The following is an 18,034-nucleotide window of genomic DNA, read 5'->3' on the forward strand; positions in this document are numbered from 1 at the left end:
AGAGCGGGCCCACCCGTGACCCTGTTACATTAGTGCCATTACAGCACTCGTGGTTTTTTGAGTCTTCATTTTTCTGAAAAGCTCCTGATTCTGAAGCAAAGGTGAAACTTTCCAAGGAATCCCACATACCCCACAGACAGGAGGTGACACGAGATAAATGCAGAACACTGTCTTCCTGGGGCTTGGCTGATTCTTTCTGTGAACCTTGGTGTCAGGTTTGCATCAGCCAGGGCTAGTGGGCGAGGAGGATGGCTGGGACTTGTGGCATGGGATTGCACATGCTGGTCGATGAAGATGGGAGGGGAAAAATGGAAAACCTGAAAGAAGTTGGGTGGGTGCTGGATGGTTTCATCTTCCAGCATATTCCAATTTTGCATAATTCAAAGGTTAATCCCTCGGAAGGGCATTTAACCAAAACATCTTCCTCTTTAGTGAAGCGTTTGGCCGTAGGTGAACTCTTTATTGAAATGTAGAGGCAACTAATTTGAATGCACTTGTGCAAGTTTGTGAGAAACAACTGCTGAAGTCGATGGCACATATAGCAGCTAATAACTCCCTGTGTCCTTTAAGTCAAGTTCTCGTGTTCAGCTGAATGTTTTCCCCAAGGTAGTAACTTTCAGGACTGTGATACACCGCATCTCACAAATGTTGGAAATGCTCAGCCTTTGAGTTTCAGATGACAAATACAGCATTGGGCTGTGAGGGATTTTGTGTTATCCAGTAGATGGCTTCCAAGCATCAGAAAACGTCTTTCAATAAGCTCAGTTCTCCTGGCGACTCTTTGTCACAAGCGCCCAGATGACAGTGGTGGGGTGGCCCTGGCCAACAGCCAAGCACCCACACAGCTGCTCACTCACTCACTCCCACCCCAGCCAGACGGGGGAGAAAATGGGAAGAACAGGAGCAAGAAAGCTTTTAGGCCAAGATAAAGACAGGGAAGTCACTTACCACATATTGTCATGGGCAAAACAGCCTCAACTTGGGGAATTTAACTTCATTTGCTACCAATTAGAATAAATATTTAATTACTGATTTGGGTACTGTGAAACAAAAAAAGACAAATATTAAAACACTTAGGGAAAAACCATCCCTCCTCCTTTCCCAGGCTCAGTTTCACTCCAGATTCCTCTCCCCCTTGCTATCCCCAGAGGTCACAGTCCCTTCAGCGAGGCAACAAGCAGCGTGGTGGGGTTGCAGCTGGGACGTAGTGATTTTTCTCTGCCCCTCCTCATTTCTCACTCCTTTCCTATGCTTCAGCGTGAGTCCTTCACAGGCTGCAGTCTTCTCCTTCAAGGGTGTACCTGCTCCAATGTCAGCTTGGGATTAAGTAACTTTTAAAACTCCTAGTAAGTTACATTTTAGTTACCACTTTTATTCGACTTTATAAAGCTTCAAGACATGAAGGGGGGGGGGGGGGGGGGAGAAAGGAAAAAGTAAGTCTATGTTTTTGTTGTCTTCCCTCTTTGCTTCTTTAATGTCCTATCACATGCACTTATAGAATAGACTAGACTATTTCAGTTGGAAGGGACCTACAACAATTCATTAGTCCAACTGCCTGACCACTTCAGGGCTGACCAAAAGCTAAAGCATGTTGCTAAGGGCATTGTCCAAATGCTTCTTAAACACTGACAGGCTTGGGGCGTCAACCACCTCTCTAAGAAGCCTGTTCCAGCGTTTGACCACCCTCTTGGTGAAGAAATGCTTCCTAATGTCCAGTCTGAACCTCCCCTGGCGCAGCTTTGAACTGTTCCCATGCATCCGGGCACTGGGTACCACGGAGACAAGACTGGCACCTCCCTCTCCACTTCCCCTCCTCAGGAAGCTGTAGAGAGCAACGCAGTCGCCCCTCAGCCTCCTTCTCTCCAAGCTAGACAAACCCTATATTTTTACAGGACATGGATTAGAATAAAGCAAAAGGATCTGGAGGAAGAGGCTCATAAGGCATGGGTTTAAAGTCAATCCTGCATGTGAAAAAATGGTATTAGCAAGGTTTGCCTTGCTTTCCTTGATGACATCTTTAGGACTATGGTAGCACAGAGGAGGAATAGTGATTTTACTGAGTTCTTGCAGACTGTAATAGGATAAGAAGTGGTAGAAGAGAGATGGAGTGATTCTGGACCTAACACAGGAGATACATGGGAGCTCAGGTGATGACTTAATGGTGAAGAAAAGCCAAGTTGGTAGCAGTGTGGGGAAGCAGTGTGAGGAAGAAGGTATGGAAGAGACATGGCTAGAAGAAGTGAGCAAGTTCACGCAGGAAAATTTAGCAAGTCCATAGATACTTTCTAAATGTGTGTGAACTGCCAGTCTATGACTGGAGATATAGGAAAATTGTCCAGTGTAATATCCACAGAAATACTTGCAGCTCTTCTTGTCCTGCTGCCTAAAACATGACACATGCATAGATCATGCCTACCATAACTGAAGCTTCTCTCAGCCACTCTTTTGCAGTAGAGGCCTTCACTGCTGTGAGTGTTCTCCAGAAGTGTAGAGGTGTTTCCTGCCCTTCCTGTATTGATGACTTCACTTAAAGCTTCATCTTGTTTGTGGGTTGTGTCCCCACATTTGGCTGGCTTTTACAGTGCTTCTGTTGCTGCAGCAGCAAGGATGATACAGCCAAGAAACACTTCAGTCACCTTCTGTTTAAAGTTTTGAATGAGACATGGGTGAAATCACATGGTCTTGTTTAACAGGCTGTGAAAAGCCCATCTAATCAGGGAGTATGGCTGATGGAATTGGACCACATATCTGCCTTCAAGGTCACCAAAGGTATATTCAGGGAAATGTTGCTCAACTCCCTCATCAGCCTTCTCAGGTTAGCTTTGAGCATGGGAGCTTATGAGTGATGGACAACCGGACCACGATATATTATCTAAGTAAGGACAAAAGTGAGAGTCAAACTTTAGACCCTGAGCATACCCAACAAGGTGAATTTCTTCACCTCTTAGAGGTGCCATCACATTTGATTTAACCGTAACTCCAGAAAGCTGCAAATAGAGATATCTGGAACTGAGATACAGAGCTTGCACCAAAGTCACCTGGACACAAACAAAACTGCACAGTGATCACCATGGGATGCTCTACCTGGTTTAATAGTGTCCACGAGTGTTGGACAAAAGATGTGAGCAGTTCATGTTGGCTGTGAGACGATGTAAAGGGAAAACAAAGTTTCTTCTATATCATCTCTCTTTGGAAACACAGTGATAAGAAGAATAAAGAGGCATAGCAAGGCTGAGGAGTATAGAGTGGAACTAGGCTTGGGTCATCCAAAGCAAGGCATGAGGCAACTAACACAAATACCATCATATAGTGGCAATGTGGCTGCCTAATATTGTTCAGTAAATATGAAAATACTCAATATTTGACCCTGCATGACCAGCTTTCCATAAGGCTTTTCTCACTGAAGAGCACTGGAGAATGAAAGATCACTGTTATTTTCTCATCTCACCAATGCTCATCCTTTCCTGTCTTCTTAACTTGTAGTCCCAATGCCCTCTGCTGCCTGACAATCTCTTACCGTGAGCTATGAGCTCAGCTATGAGAAAATTCCTAGTACAAGAGCACTTACACAGATTTACAGACTATTTATCAGCATCCTGATGTCTTTAAAATAATTTCCCAGGTTCTTTACCCTCCACCTTCATTGACTGCTCCCAGCTCCCTTCCAAAACATCAGCATGCAGGGGTTGGCTCCATCTGGCAGCTGCAAGGCTATGTTCTGAGCAGCACCTTTTCCAACAGGTGATGAGCACGTTGGTGTGCTGGAAAGTCCAATTAGCTGCCAGGCTATTATCTATCTTCATAACTTTAAGATTATTCTGGTCATCTTCATCAAAACTCAGTGGTAATCCATACGTGCTCGTGTTGCAAAGCCTCACTCTGCAACACTTGATGTCTGCAGTGGGACAAGGGAAAAAGCAATCCGAGCTACAGCTTCCCATCTTTCTGAAAATGTAGCTGCTGAGTTCTGTTACTAATAATTTCTGTTTGGCTAGAAATGTCTCTTTTCCCCTCTGTGTTTTGTTACTGACTTAAAGCATAATGACATCAGTATGCTAACTGTACCTTTGTGACCCCCAAATGCGAAATATTCATAGAAAAATACATGGATGTTAACAGAGAAATTTGCAACAACTATATTTTTGAAGCTGTTGAAGAAAAGAATGATAGTTGTAGATAATTTTAGTGCCCCAAATGCATGTAATTTAGTAACAAAGCAAATGATTCATCTGAGATGCTGCCAGCAATTAGAAATTCCCCATTTCTTGCCAAGCATTAAAATCTGAAGCCTTCAAATGAAGCTACTTCTCCTCCTGCTTTGCTAAATTCAGTTAAGACTGCAGAGTTGTCCTCTTTTATTTTCAGTTTTGGGGAGGCCAAGTGGAAAGGGGAGTATAGTGACTACCCTCTGGGCTCAACTTATGCCAAGAGCATGAACAGAAGGAGGGAGAATCCTAAGTAATTCTTTCATGTCTGTCTATGAGACAGAAAATTCCTAGTCCTCTATTTCAATCTTGGCATATGACCTGGGAGTCCTATTTTTGTATATTATTTTTTCTTTCACTAACACAAGCTACATAGAGCTAGGTCCTAACACTGTCTCATCTCTCATCCTAGGCTGCTTAAGGTACATCAGGTCATCATAGATATTTTGGATTTAAACCTGCAGTTTAAAACACAGTTTAACTGGCATCCAGTCTTTCTTCATGCATGAAGTTGTATTGGATCTGAACAGAAGGTGGGTTATTTGCTGGAAATTGGGATCTCAGCTATCCAACTTACTCGATACTCTTAGACAAAACTAAGCAGCTGACACTTTCATAGCAGTAGGGTTGTTTAGATTATGGGGTTAAATTACTAGATTAATATTTCACCATTTGGGGGGTTTAGAACATATATGCAAATTAATTTGGAGACCTTTTGTTAGAAAGCAGTTCTTGAATGAGGAGGAAGAAAAGGAGTTTGGTCCCATATCTGAGTTACAGCACACATTCCATATTTATGCCACCATCTCTGACGTGGTACATGTCCAGATTTAGCAGCACCTAGTCTCTTGATGTACTCCTGGTGAACACCTCACCTGGTTTGCCTGGGTGAGCCCTTCTGGCTGGGATCAGATGGGACCTGCAATCCCAGAACTTGGGACCAGATGGGAATCCACAGCATTTGTTTCAGGCCTGTTGCCTAAGGCAGGCACACATAAAGACAGCAAATGCTGCTCAAGCTCCTTCTACAGAGCTCAGCTAAGAAAAGGTAGGATGCTACAGGATTATGTCAGTATTATACAATGCAAATGGAAAATGAGGTTTCTGTCTGGAAATGTCTCTTTTGCTAGACAGGAAAGCACCTAGCTCAGAGTTCACCACCTGTTCAGCCTGTACTTTTCCTGGCATTTCATTCTCAGTGTGTTTAAATTCACTGGTCTTTGAATTGTGAGGTTTAAAGGTTAAGTATGGGCATTGGGCTGGAGCTATTAGAACTTGCATAATTTCATTTTAGTTCAAAGGAGAGTTTGTCTTTTAGGAAAGGTATTACATTTAATCTTAAAACCATTCAGTGAGCTAATCAACTGCTGAATTATATTTACTTTTAAAAGCATATGCCTTTTTTTCAGCTGTCGGACTACACCTACCAGTCATTTAATCCTGATACACCTTTTTCAGTTAGACTGAAAGGCCAAATAGCAAGTATTGATTTTCCTAACAGAATGTGATCAAATCACCCTTAACTTTTCCTGGTTAAACTGAACAGATACCACTCATTTTGAAGTTCATCATCAATCTTTTAATCTCTTCCATGATATGATTATGAACTACTCCTTCTATTCCAGATACTAGCACAGGGCTTAGTATTTGAATCAGTCTGCGTGAGCACTGTATAAAGAGAAAATAATAGAAAAATTCCATTTCTGCCTGGGATTCCTCTGTCTCTACATCCAACAGATCTACCTGTTTATTCCCTAGCATCCTGGTTTTTTAGCTGAAATTTAAATGATCATTTTCCATGCTCCAAGGCAGAACCTATCCCTAAGTGCAAGGCTGGTCTGAGATGCAGAAGACAGTCTTGCCAGCCAGCCAGTGTTGTCAGACAGGCTGGTAAGATTGGTAGGGGAGCACCAGACAGTGACAGTATTTTAGGTCTAGGACCCCAGAAAGCCTATGGCCACTTCTCTCTGCACATGTTCAGTTGCAAACCATTGGGGATTGAGGGAATTTACTGGGTCCTAGGGCTGGGAGTATGGCTGGGTTTAAGCATGGCAGCAGTACATATACAGCTATTTTATGTGCTTGTACGCTTTATGTCTCCAGGTGATGTATGTTGCCATAGGACAATTCATATAAATACCTACAGAACTTTGGACTGGGCAAAATTAAGGTCAGCTAAACAGAAGTAGGATTTGCACGTCCTCGCTGTGATAGGGCAAATCAGGACCAGAAATGTTGTTTAGCTTTTTCTAGGATCTGAGCTAGGGGATCACACTGTAGGCCTGTGTTTCATTTTTTACGATTGACTGATTCCGATAAAGATACAAATATGCCTAAGACACAAAAATGATCTGCCACTGGCAGTCAAAATCCAAATACCCCAAAAGTCAGACAGACAAATGAAGAACCCAGAGAAAGAAACAGAAAAAGAATGTAAAAACAACAACAAAAGATTAGTTATCAATTGCCAAAATGCAGTATTACCACAGATGACTAGTTTTCCCAAAGGCAAGGAGAAACAGAAGCCCACTGTTACTGTACCACTCATCCTATGCATACACGTTGTGCCCTGAAGAGGGATGGAAAGGATTTGCTACAGAATTACTGGCAGCTTTTATGTCTTTGCACTCCCTACATTTCAAATATTGACAGGCTACTGGACCACAACACTGTTCAGGCTCAGTCTGGTGAATCAATCTCCAATTACAAGCAGAGTCCTTACATTGACCCGTGAGATTTAAGCAAGCACTAAAATCTTTTAATTGGAGAAGCTTCTCGGCAAGTGTACAGATAAGAAAGTTTTTCAGATACAAGTATGGAAGGCTTTGGTTTTATGTAGAGAGCAATAAGGCCTGCAGAAAATGTCAAATCAGGAACAAGTGAGGTCCACTGCCACAGTAAATTGTATAAATACAATCTTTGTTCGCATACTGCCTGGATCCACTGGAGCAGAACAGGATGCAGTAACTGCAATATACTTCATGTAAAAGATCGGAAGGTATTTCTTTGGGTATCATCTCCTTTACTCTTGATAATTTCTGCCCAGTTGACATTTTGGTGACAGAATTGGAGGAAAATTCCCCCTTTAAAGACAACACTAAGATTGATTTTTCCACCTTCCTCAGGACAGGAAGAACAGCTCCAGAAAAGGAAAATATAAATCTTATGTCTTGTCTTCTACTGTGCTGAGTTTCTAGAAGATTAACTTTTTAGACAGACTCCCCCTCCAGAGAGAGAGAAGGCTTAAGGACTTTTTCCATCACAAAAGCTCCAAAGTCAAGCAGGCCACTAAGCCTCAGATCCAGCCACCAAGTGGATCAGAATTGGGTAAGGGCAGAGTGTTTCCACTACTGTCCTGCTCGCTGTCACTAGCTCTTCTCTGAATACAGGCTTCAAAGGAAATCTGAATGAGGGATATCTCAGTCATCCCTGTGGTGCCTCAGAAACCTCAAATCAGCCCTCACTGCAGAAGACTCTGACGGGCTAAATCCATCCCCACAAATAGTATAATCTGAGCAACAGCCCCCAATTATTGAGGCCACACATTCTCTGTATGGAGTGGCAGGAGCACTCCATTTTCCTTTCCAGGCGAGTGTACAACATGAATCCTTTACTTCTAGCACTTCTCAACCTAGCAGTGAGAATGTCATGAACCTAGCTAGAGCAGTAAGGCAGACTTCAGTTTTAGTGGTACCAGGTCCAAACATACAAACACATAAATAGTAGATTGACGGGAATTTGTACCACTTGTGCATTTTTTTAAAAATCCACTTCTGTTTTCTTCAGAGGTAGTTGTTAGTAGTGAGAGGAGTAGACAAAATGAGGATCATTTTTTCTAAAGATGATGAATGCATATTAATTGGTCACGGTGCTGTTCAAATTCTTGAGCTGTCTGGTTCAAATTACAAGATAAATTTGGAAAATCTCAAGTCTTTTGTCTTCTCTCAGTGCTTTTTTGTTTCTTTAATTTTTTTCCCCTCAATGCTAACTGAATAATATGTGAGAATTTTTAGCTTTTAATACCACTTCAGGAACTTTCTATTTACGTCATATACTGCATTTCAGTTACAGGAAATGCAGTATACATTTCAGTTTACGTCATTTCAGTTTACGTCATATACTGCATTACAGTTCAGTTTGGCCTCTAGTGGAAGGACACAGTTGTGTTTACAGCAGACTTCTTGAGCTGAGCAAAAGATTATAGACCAATTTTATACCCGGAATACATCACCTTTTCTTTTGCCCTGTGGCAATTCAGACACCAAGGGCTCAAAGTGCTTTAATTTTGCTCATCTAAGGATTTCTCTGACTCTTCCTCTGAAAAAATGGAAAGGAACCACAAAAAAAGGAAAGGGATGAGGTTTACCCCAAGTGGGGGCAAAGACTTGTGTACTAGCCAGTTAAATGCAGGAAATTACTCTTAATTGGAACAAAGCTATTTACACATAAAAAAAGAGAAATAATCTTTATTTTAATTGAGAATGGCCAGACTGCCTTGTACTTATGGAGAAAATACAGTGAAATTCAAGCTAAAAACCTGCCTGGAAGCCCTGCAGGATTCTGAATGGGAGATCACCTAAAAGGATTAACGTTCTCCTCCAATAACGTAGGAACAATGTGAGATGAAAATCTTCAAAGGGCTGCACAAAAAGGTTTTCTTTGCTGGAAGCTTTCTAATACATGTCCTTTTGCACAGATGACTTGTCTGCTAGTGCCCTCCAAGCAGATGTGATATGAGGCAGAAGATATAAGAAAAGCTGGTTAAACTGACTTCTGCTTTTTCAGAAGAGAGACAGCAAGCCACCTGAATGAAGAAAATGGAGACCTCTTGAAATAATCTTGTAAGTAGATTAAGTGTACTTTCCACCACTCTTTTTTTTTTAATATATCTTTTATAAGCATTCATAACTGTTGTTTTGGTTGCTGTGAACAGAAGTACAATTCAAGTTTTATTTTAACCCAGCTTGACTAAGTGTAATTTAAAGGATGGCAACCAGGCACCCTCACCTAATGGCATGGGTTCTACAATTTACAGACAAGGTCCACAGGACATCTTATCAGGTATCTCAGCTTCTCAGAACATTCTCGGCCATAACCGAATATATAAAAATACGTGTCTTTTTTGAGCTGCAGAAGGCAGGCTGAGAGCAAGCATCACATTGGTGAGGGGTTCCTGGTGATGCTGATGACTTTCTGGGATCTAGTAAGATACGGGTGTATGCTCTTGAACTCCAAAATTCATAGGCCAACCTTCCTTCTCACTGAGGTAGGACTTGGCTTCCCTGTGCCTGCTCTCCTGACCTTGGTAGAAGACTGGGAAGCTTCCCTTTATTGTGCTAATGAAGGCTTTGTGTCTGCTATTACCGAGCTGGCAGAAGCAGTGGGTTGGGCAGCATATGCAAAACCTGTGGTATTCTTGAGGAGTTATAGGTAGCCATGGAGACAGGTGTCCTGAAGGCATTAAGGAAGAAATTAACTATAAAGGAAGAGTTATTCTAAGGAAAGACTATAGCTTTACATTGAGAAGAAATACTAGTAAATTGTTTAACTATGCATTATTGCTGTAATTAGATATAGCTAAATATGGTCAATGTGTGCTGACTGACACAAGCATAAAAAGCCAAATAATACATGAGTGCAGATCCTGCCCAAGCCTACGTTCCAAGATGACAACCTTCTCAGGTCATATGTCAAAGATCGTTTTGAATCAGAATAGCTTTTCCCCAACTGTCAAACTATTTTAGTCAGTCACTGAAGGAGAACAGCAGTCCTTAGTCTTCTAACCCCAGTGAGAGGGATCATGAACAAGATTTAGGGCCAGAGTAAATTCAGACAACGGTCATGTCTTTTTAAAATAAAGGCAAAGACAGCTGCATATGCTATTAGATATCCACATTATTAGATATCCACATCAAATAAATTTATCCACTAAATCACACAAATAATGCAGAAGATAATAGATGACAGAAGGTGATAACGATGATACTACAGAATTTTATTCAGCATTACCTCTGCAAGCATTCCCTAAATCACTGAAATGTACATTGGTGGTCATTGCCTATGGTCCTTGGTAGTCTAATTGAGGCTAAGACGTAACTCCTACCAAATGAATTCACAGATATGAATTTAATCCAGGGCAACTAATTTCCAAAAGATCTCAAGTCTCCCGAAAGGTAGTCCTCCCTTTTTTCTTTATGGGACTTCAAATGTTCAGAGCTCCAGAGCTATAAAATAGTATGTTGGTTCTCTGTAAGCTCTTTGAAATGTGGAAAATTAAGTGGCGCTGAGCCACAGTCAGAAAGTTTACCTTTTAGCAGGGTGTTATGCTGCAGAGAGCCATGCCAAAGCCACATTATTCAGCAACAGCTTTGCTCTGCTTACTCCTTCTCATTCAAAGGCATATGTCTGACATCTGATTTGGGTGGCTGTAATAAGCTGACTTCACTGTCTTCCCTATTTATTTATTCTCAAGAATTCTCAGCAATAGTGGAGCAAACCATGCTGGCAAAGGGAGTTACCCTGACGCTTCCCAAGATGAGTGCCATAGCAAAGTATGACACGGAAAGTGAAGGCAGGGAAGGTGTTGTACAAGACTTAGGATTTACCAGCAAGGCAAAGCAGTGAGTGAACAATATACACAACTCAGCATCATATTAGGTTAACTCTGGGTCAAAACAGTGGAAGCAGCTGAAGGCCTATGCAGAAGCAAAAAGATAAAAGAAACAAGGTAAAAAATACCTCTTTTTCATATTCAGTAATGTTAGAAACATGTACAATTTTTGTTTGTTTGGATGGGATACCAAATTGTATTCAGCTGACTTGACTAGGAAATGTGAAGGTAGATGATACTACTCTAGGTGGGAGACAGACATAAATAAACCAAAATCATCAGCTAGCTGTTTGTTTACTACAATTTGGCTGTATCATTAAGGTTTGTTAAATAGTTTTTCAAAAGCAAACTATTCTAGCATCAAGTAAGAGATTAACCAGAGATATTTTCGAGTTTTCTTGTATTTGAAACAGCAGCTACAGTTATATGTCCTAATAAAGGAAGGTATTTGGGTGTCATGGTTTAACCACAGCTGGCAACTAAGTCTCATGCAGCCGCTGGCTCACTGCTCCCACCTGGTGGGATGGGGGAGAGAATCAGAAGACTAAAAGTCGGAAAACTCATGGGTTGAGATAAAGACAGTTTAACAGGGAAAGCAAAAGCCACATGGGCAAGTGAAACAAAACAAGGAATTCATTCACCACTTCCCATGGGCAGGCAGGTGTTCAGCCATCCCCAGGAAAGCAGGGCTCCATCACACTTAACGGTGAGTTGGGAAGACAAACACCATCACTCCAAATGTCCTCCCCTTCCTTCTTCTTCCTCCCGCTTTATATGCTGAACATGACATCGTATGGTATGGAATATCCCTTTGGTCAGTTGGGGTCAGCTGTCCCGGCTGTGTCCCCTCCCAACTCCTTGTGCACCCCCAGCCTCCTCGCTGGTGGGGTGGTGTGAGAAGCAGAAAAGGCCTTGGCTCTGTGTAAGCACTGCTCAGCAGTAACGAAAACATCTCTGTATTAACACTGTTTTCAGCACAAATCAAAACCACAACCTCATACTAGCTACTATGAAGAAAATTAACTCTATCCCAGCCAAAACCAGCACATTGGGAAACATTAAATATAGGTAAATACTATTTTACAATGGTGACAAGTAATTTATAATCTAAATGCATATAGCTTTCCACATGAGATCTCCAGTAAAGAAATCTACAACCTCAAAAAATAATTAAATAAACAAGGCTCATCCATCAGAATTTTGGAGGAATTATTTGCTATAAAGAGATATATGAAAAGCATGTGAGGTAAAATATGCAACCACTTTTCTTTAAGAATATCCTTGCCAGGTCTTGTCTCTTTCAGTAATGCTAAACATTAAACTTCTTTCTTATTTTACTTTTTCTCTTTCCTACACTGCTTGTGGAGATAGTTTGTACAGAGGCCAGCAATAAGAAGTTCCTGCTCTGACTAGTTTGATGGGTTTTTGTTTTGTTTTGTTTTGTTTTTCCTTGCTGCTGTCACAGTGGTTATTCTGTTTCATTTGTTTAATTTGGCTGTGGATTTCATTATTGCTTACTGTAAAATGCGGGTTTTTGTGTTTCTGGTATACCTCTTTCTTTGCTATTCCTCATATCTTTTTTTTTTTTTTTTTAAGGAAGTGAACTACTGCCCAGAGACTTAATACTACCGTTACAATCCCCCAAAGGATCTCTGTTTTACGGATCTCTAATTTAGTTCAGCATATCTTGTGGGACAGTTAAGACCTCCTATAGAGAGATTATATTCAACTGAAAATTTTCTGTATGTATTGAGAAGATTTAAGAACAGTACCTCAGTAAAGAGTTTATGCGGTGGCTGAGACTTATGGTCTATTTCTTGATGGAAGCCAGTATATGTTGCCAGCTGCACTCTGAGAAGAAATAGGCTTATACCATCCACAAAGCCAATTCTAGTACCACAGTTGGCAGAGGGGTAATGGACAAGGGCTTCAGTAGCCCTGGTCTTCCTCATTGAGGAAGGCTGATGCAAGGTCAATCCAGAAATGGAGAGCTGCGTCTTGTCAGGGAGCAAGAACTGAATGCAGGAGATAGCAACAAGTTGGAGTCTGAGGAGCTGGTCAGCTGGAGAGTAGTTGCAGAACAGGCATAAATATATTCCTTATTTCAAGCAGGTATTTGCGAGGGCAGCCACATCTAAGCAACTCCAAAGACTTGTTCATTAGGTAGACTTATGAACATCAGCTGAGAGGGATTTATTCCAAATGAATGGTTCTAATTCATTTGATTAATGAACCGAAAAAGATCTTGAGGCTGATCTGTTGACTCGAGTAAAATGCCACTTTTTTTTTCTTTTACAAAACAGTAAGGGGGACTCATGAATCTGAGTACTGTAATAAAAGCCACTTGGTTTCTTGATTTTTTGATACTAAAATACAATTTTTATGGTAAAACTTGCATACTCTGAGAATTCTTGGGGATGTTTGATTCTTTCAGTAACCCAACTGAAGGCTGCTTCTCTTGATGTCTTGACCTTAATGGCACACTACATCACAAAGTACATCTGACTACAAAAGACATCTCTCACTAGATTGGAAGCCAGGCTTGCAGGTTTGCCATCTGTACAGCTGATGAGGTTGTCTCTCTGTGCTCCTTGGTGGGTGCGCGGATGAGCTTTTATCACATAACCTGGCAAATGTGATGGATACAGACACGTTAGACTCCCTAAGCAGAACGTTACAACTCATCATTTGACTTCATCTTGATCACTTCTCCTGGCAACTTCATACCGTGGTTTTGCTTCTCACTGTTGGTCTTTCATCTACATTATTACTCTTGGGTGGTCAGGCAGATTCATGATCTTCCTCACTAAAGAGGTGGTCACAGCATTTCAAAGGAGCAACCTGCCACCAACTGCATGCTTCTCAACTAGAGACCTGTGTCTACAAACCCTACTAGTAGAAATCTTTCCCTGAAAAAAAAACCCCACCAGGCTGATGTTGCAGGCCAGAAGCTGTTGCATAGCCCAGGTACTTCCCTTCATCATGTAATTCAGCTCATGGGCTATTTCACAACTGGGTTCAGGTAACTGCAGAAGGCTACTGACAGCAATAAATCCATTCACACTAACAGAGAGTCAGTCTTAGAAGCAGCAGTGATGACGCTGTTTTACACAAGCAAAATGCTACTTTTTCCTGCTGTCTTACAAAAACAAGACCTAGTTGTTTTCTTCTTTACAGTATTATAAAAATGCATACATCTTCTGCAGATTTAATGTAAGATCTGGAGTGGTAACTCTAATTCTAAACTTTCTCTGTGAGCTGAAAGAAAATGGAATATTCAAGCAATCAATAAAGGAAATACATATTTGATAGTATGGGTGGAAAAGATGGGGCAATCCATGTGTATGTTTCTTAAACTTCTGTCTCATAAAACTTCCAGAGTTTTGCATTTAGTATCATTATTTGGTTTCTGGAGACCTCTATTTCCTCTCCTTTTTTTTCAAATGTGGAAACTGGAAAGGAGAAAAGGCATGAAATATACAAATTGTTCAGGGAGGTTTAGTTAATTGAGCCACTAAGAGTGTTCTTGGTCTGGGCAACAGTCAGTAGGAAATATTGCTGGTTTACTCTGACATACTAATTGACGAGAATGTTCATTTACTGAGACTACTGTAAAAAAATATTTTTTAATATATTTTCCAATTAGGGAACATGAGCTGCTCTTCGTTTAATAATGAAAAAAATAGCTACATCATACTGTAACTTCTTTTAATAAATAATTTTATCAAATGTATAGACGATATATTTATTCATTTTAATCTTCAAATGTGCAAACTAAGCTTGTTCAGAAAAAAATGTGAAGCAGGATTTTAAAGGTGCCTTTTTCTTTCTGTGAAGGCCTGTTATTGTAATTGTTTAGACTGGTGCACCATGAAAAATAGTGACAGGTTTTTTAATTTGAAAATAGTCATAATTTTTGCCAATGATGTATAGGTTATACTGATATGATTCACACATGCTCCATTTTCTGTTCAGGGGACTTAAAAAAACCACCCACTGCACCAAAGCCACAACCTACATATTTTTCTCAGTCATTTAAAAAAGGAACAGCATGCTGGAACTGCCTTTTTGCTTGACAGACAGCAGCATGCCAATTTAGAGCTCACTTAGTAAAATATAAAACTGAAAACTGTAAAAGTGGAAAGCAGCATGTATATATACCTGTCTTTATAGACAAGGTAGGAGATCTATCTTTCTAAGAATACATCTCCAAAAACAGTAACAAATTCAGGGATGCTGGAGGAAAAAAACAAACCACAGGTAATATGTAATTACAGAAGTATATAACAGGTGTCATATTGTCCATTTGACTTTTATTTGTGGGTTTTCCCCATCTATTTTCTTCTGAATGGTATTCCCCTATAATCACAAGCAAAACTGATCACCCAAAGGTTTCTAGTCATACTCCTAAAAACTTAGGGACAATTTTCAGGTAGTGCATTGTAATTAGCAAAGAAGATAAGAACTGCTGGCAAGCACCAAGATGTGTTAAATAAGGTAGAAAAAAATCAAAATATTTATTCATGGTGTTCAATGAGTTCTTTTTGTATCAAAACCTCAGGTGCTAGTGTCTTTTACCAGAAAGTACCAAGTACAGAAATATTTCAGATCTAAAAAATATGATCTCTTATATTACACTGAATGCCTTGTTGTGTATTTTCCTGAACTTTTTAATGGATGGTGAAGTTGCTTTAGCTAAAAATGAGTAAAAAATTAATCCAAATGAAACTGTACATAAGTTCTTACTTGTATACTTATATTAAAACATTACTGAACATTCCAAGCAAGCCTGAACACTCCACCTCTTCCTCATAAACAGTAATAATAAAATAGAGCAAAATCTTTTAGAAGAGAATAATGTGTTGTCAGTCAGGAATCACGGTTGTTTCCTATACAAAGCTGTATGCAATGAAGACTGATGTGGTTTATCATTCTGTATGCATGTAACTCCTTCAGAGTTTTCCAGGTAAAAAGGTTTCACTTTGCAAAGATTCTTAACTCTCCTGAACTGAGGAAGTCAGAATCCCAAAATACCATGTGCTGCTGCTGCTTCACTGTGTGCTTTCTAATCCCTTCACAGTCTGAGCCTGGGTTAAAAATAATTAAAGAATTATAAGCACTTTGGGGCAAAACTATATTAAGCTGTAGTATCTTCTTCGGGTTTAGTATCTACTAATTAGTTTCTTGTTGTTTCTTGTGTGATTTTTTTTAACCTATAATATATGCTCTTATTTGTAATGACAAAGTTGAATACTTGTGTCCTACACTTAGAAAAGAATATGGGAGACTGAGAGTAATGAGTAAAACCTGCTGAACTCATTCTAGGTTCAACCAGCATCCCAGAGACAGGTTCTTGCAAAACTATCAGTTATTCTAATAACAAAGAATTGCATTATACTAAAAGTAGTGCTCAATGATCTTCTTCATTCATATTTACATAATTATGGGGTTGACCTCGGTAGCTTGGTGTTGAGAATTGAAATGCCAATTTTGTTTTCGGCTGGGAGGCTGAATCTCGCCTCTCCCATAGGTACAGGAGCTATGTAGCTTTCCCATTGGAAATTATGGCAACAGGAGAACTAGATTTCTAAGTGAAATAGTCTGAGCTATTAACACAGCACAGACAGGACCAACAGGCATGGCTTTGGGTTTTTACTGAAGACTTCAGTGATACTTAGTGGTCTGTCTACTTTGCAGATGGAAGTTTGAAAATACAAGTTTTAAGTGTTTTAGGAGTAATAAAAAGATCTTGGGTTTACATGTCTAAATTATGCTTATGTCCCATTCTCAAAAAAAAAAATCTTAAAGAGTAACATGACTATTTTGATATCTTCAACAAATGTAAACAGCTGCTCCACTTTTTTCTGTATAGATATATCTATCTTGTTTGATCTTAATATTCAGAGACTTTTTTCCAAATATGTTGACGTTGTTCTTTCAAATTTCAGAAATTCAACAAAAACCCAAGGACATTCTTCTTAGCATCCGTAATTCTCATATTTTTGTAATTTGTGCACATATATTTATTATTTGCCAATACCAAAAAGCAAGACACTACCTCTGCCCTAAAGACTTTGCAAAGGGCAACTGTCCTCTTCTGGAAAATATAGCATTGTCAATAGGTACAAGTGATCCCATATGGCCCAAGTTCTAAATTAAAGTAACTATGACTAACATATTATTCTCAAATATAAATGCAAAATACTAGAAGCAGCTGTGCGCAAAAAAAAACCCCCAGAACCACTGCATTTTTTTAATCTAATGCAGTTAATAGTTTATGTAAATATGTTGCTCAGAAATGTTACAGACTTTGAGCAAATGAGACTAATTTTTTTAATTACACATACCTATTAGAATATGGAACTGAATACACAAATCACAAAGGAGCCTGTCTGTTCTGAGGGATCTGTTTTTTTAAAAATTGATCGTGTCAGGAAAAAAACCAGTTCATCACTTCCACAGTCCTTAGAAACCAAACTTCAGGACTTTATGCTCAAGTCCTTTTGTCTTTTGAACTTGGTAGTACCTGTAAAAAAAAAAAAGGTCTTTTCTTAATCTACAATATTCTAGACATATTCGTATAAATTCTTACTGCACTTTATACCTGTTTCTTTTTCCTTTGTTAAATTATTTAGTGTTGTTCCATGCTTTTTGACAGTTGCTGCGTTAAGACCCTAAGACACTGTTTTTTATTTGCAAGCTAAAACTATTCTTTGAATTTCTGCAACCTGGAAGGCAAAGACTAACACACAACTCTTCTGTCACACTTGATCTTGTGAAATTGTCATGGAACTTTCAATTATTTCCAGATATTATATACCAACACTAAACCAAAAAATACCCTTTGCTAAGAAAACAAACTTAACACATACTTGTTGAGAAACCTCATTTTTAGAAGTACTTTACATAAAGGCTGAACTGATGTCTATTCTCTTGAATTACCTTTATAAATTCAACTATGGTATAGATCTAATTTGAAGATTATGAACTTTTTCCAGTTGTTCTTGTGGGGGGAGCACTGGGTGCAGAGAGTGGACTTTTCTGTTCAATTTATTTATTCAACCAATGACATTTGGAATACATTTTTTTTTTTTTTCAGTTAAAGCACACACAAAGCTTTATTAGGAACATCACTACTTTGGGTAATTAGTTTTGGTCTTTCTGTGATGAAGAGAAAAAAATTTAGTCATGTGATTGACATAAGCCTCATCTGTAAGCA

Source organism: Balearica regulorum, chromosome 2 (genome assembly GCF_011004875.1).
Source record: "Balearica regulorum gibbericeps isolate bBalReg1 chromosome 2, bBalReg1.pri, whole genome shotgun sequence".
Lineage (NCBI taxonomy): Eukaryota > Metazoa > Chordata > Aves > Gruiformes > Gruidae > Balearica > Balearica regulorum.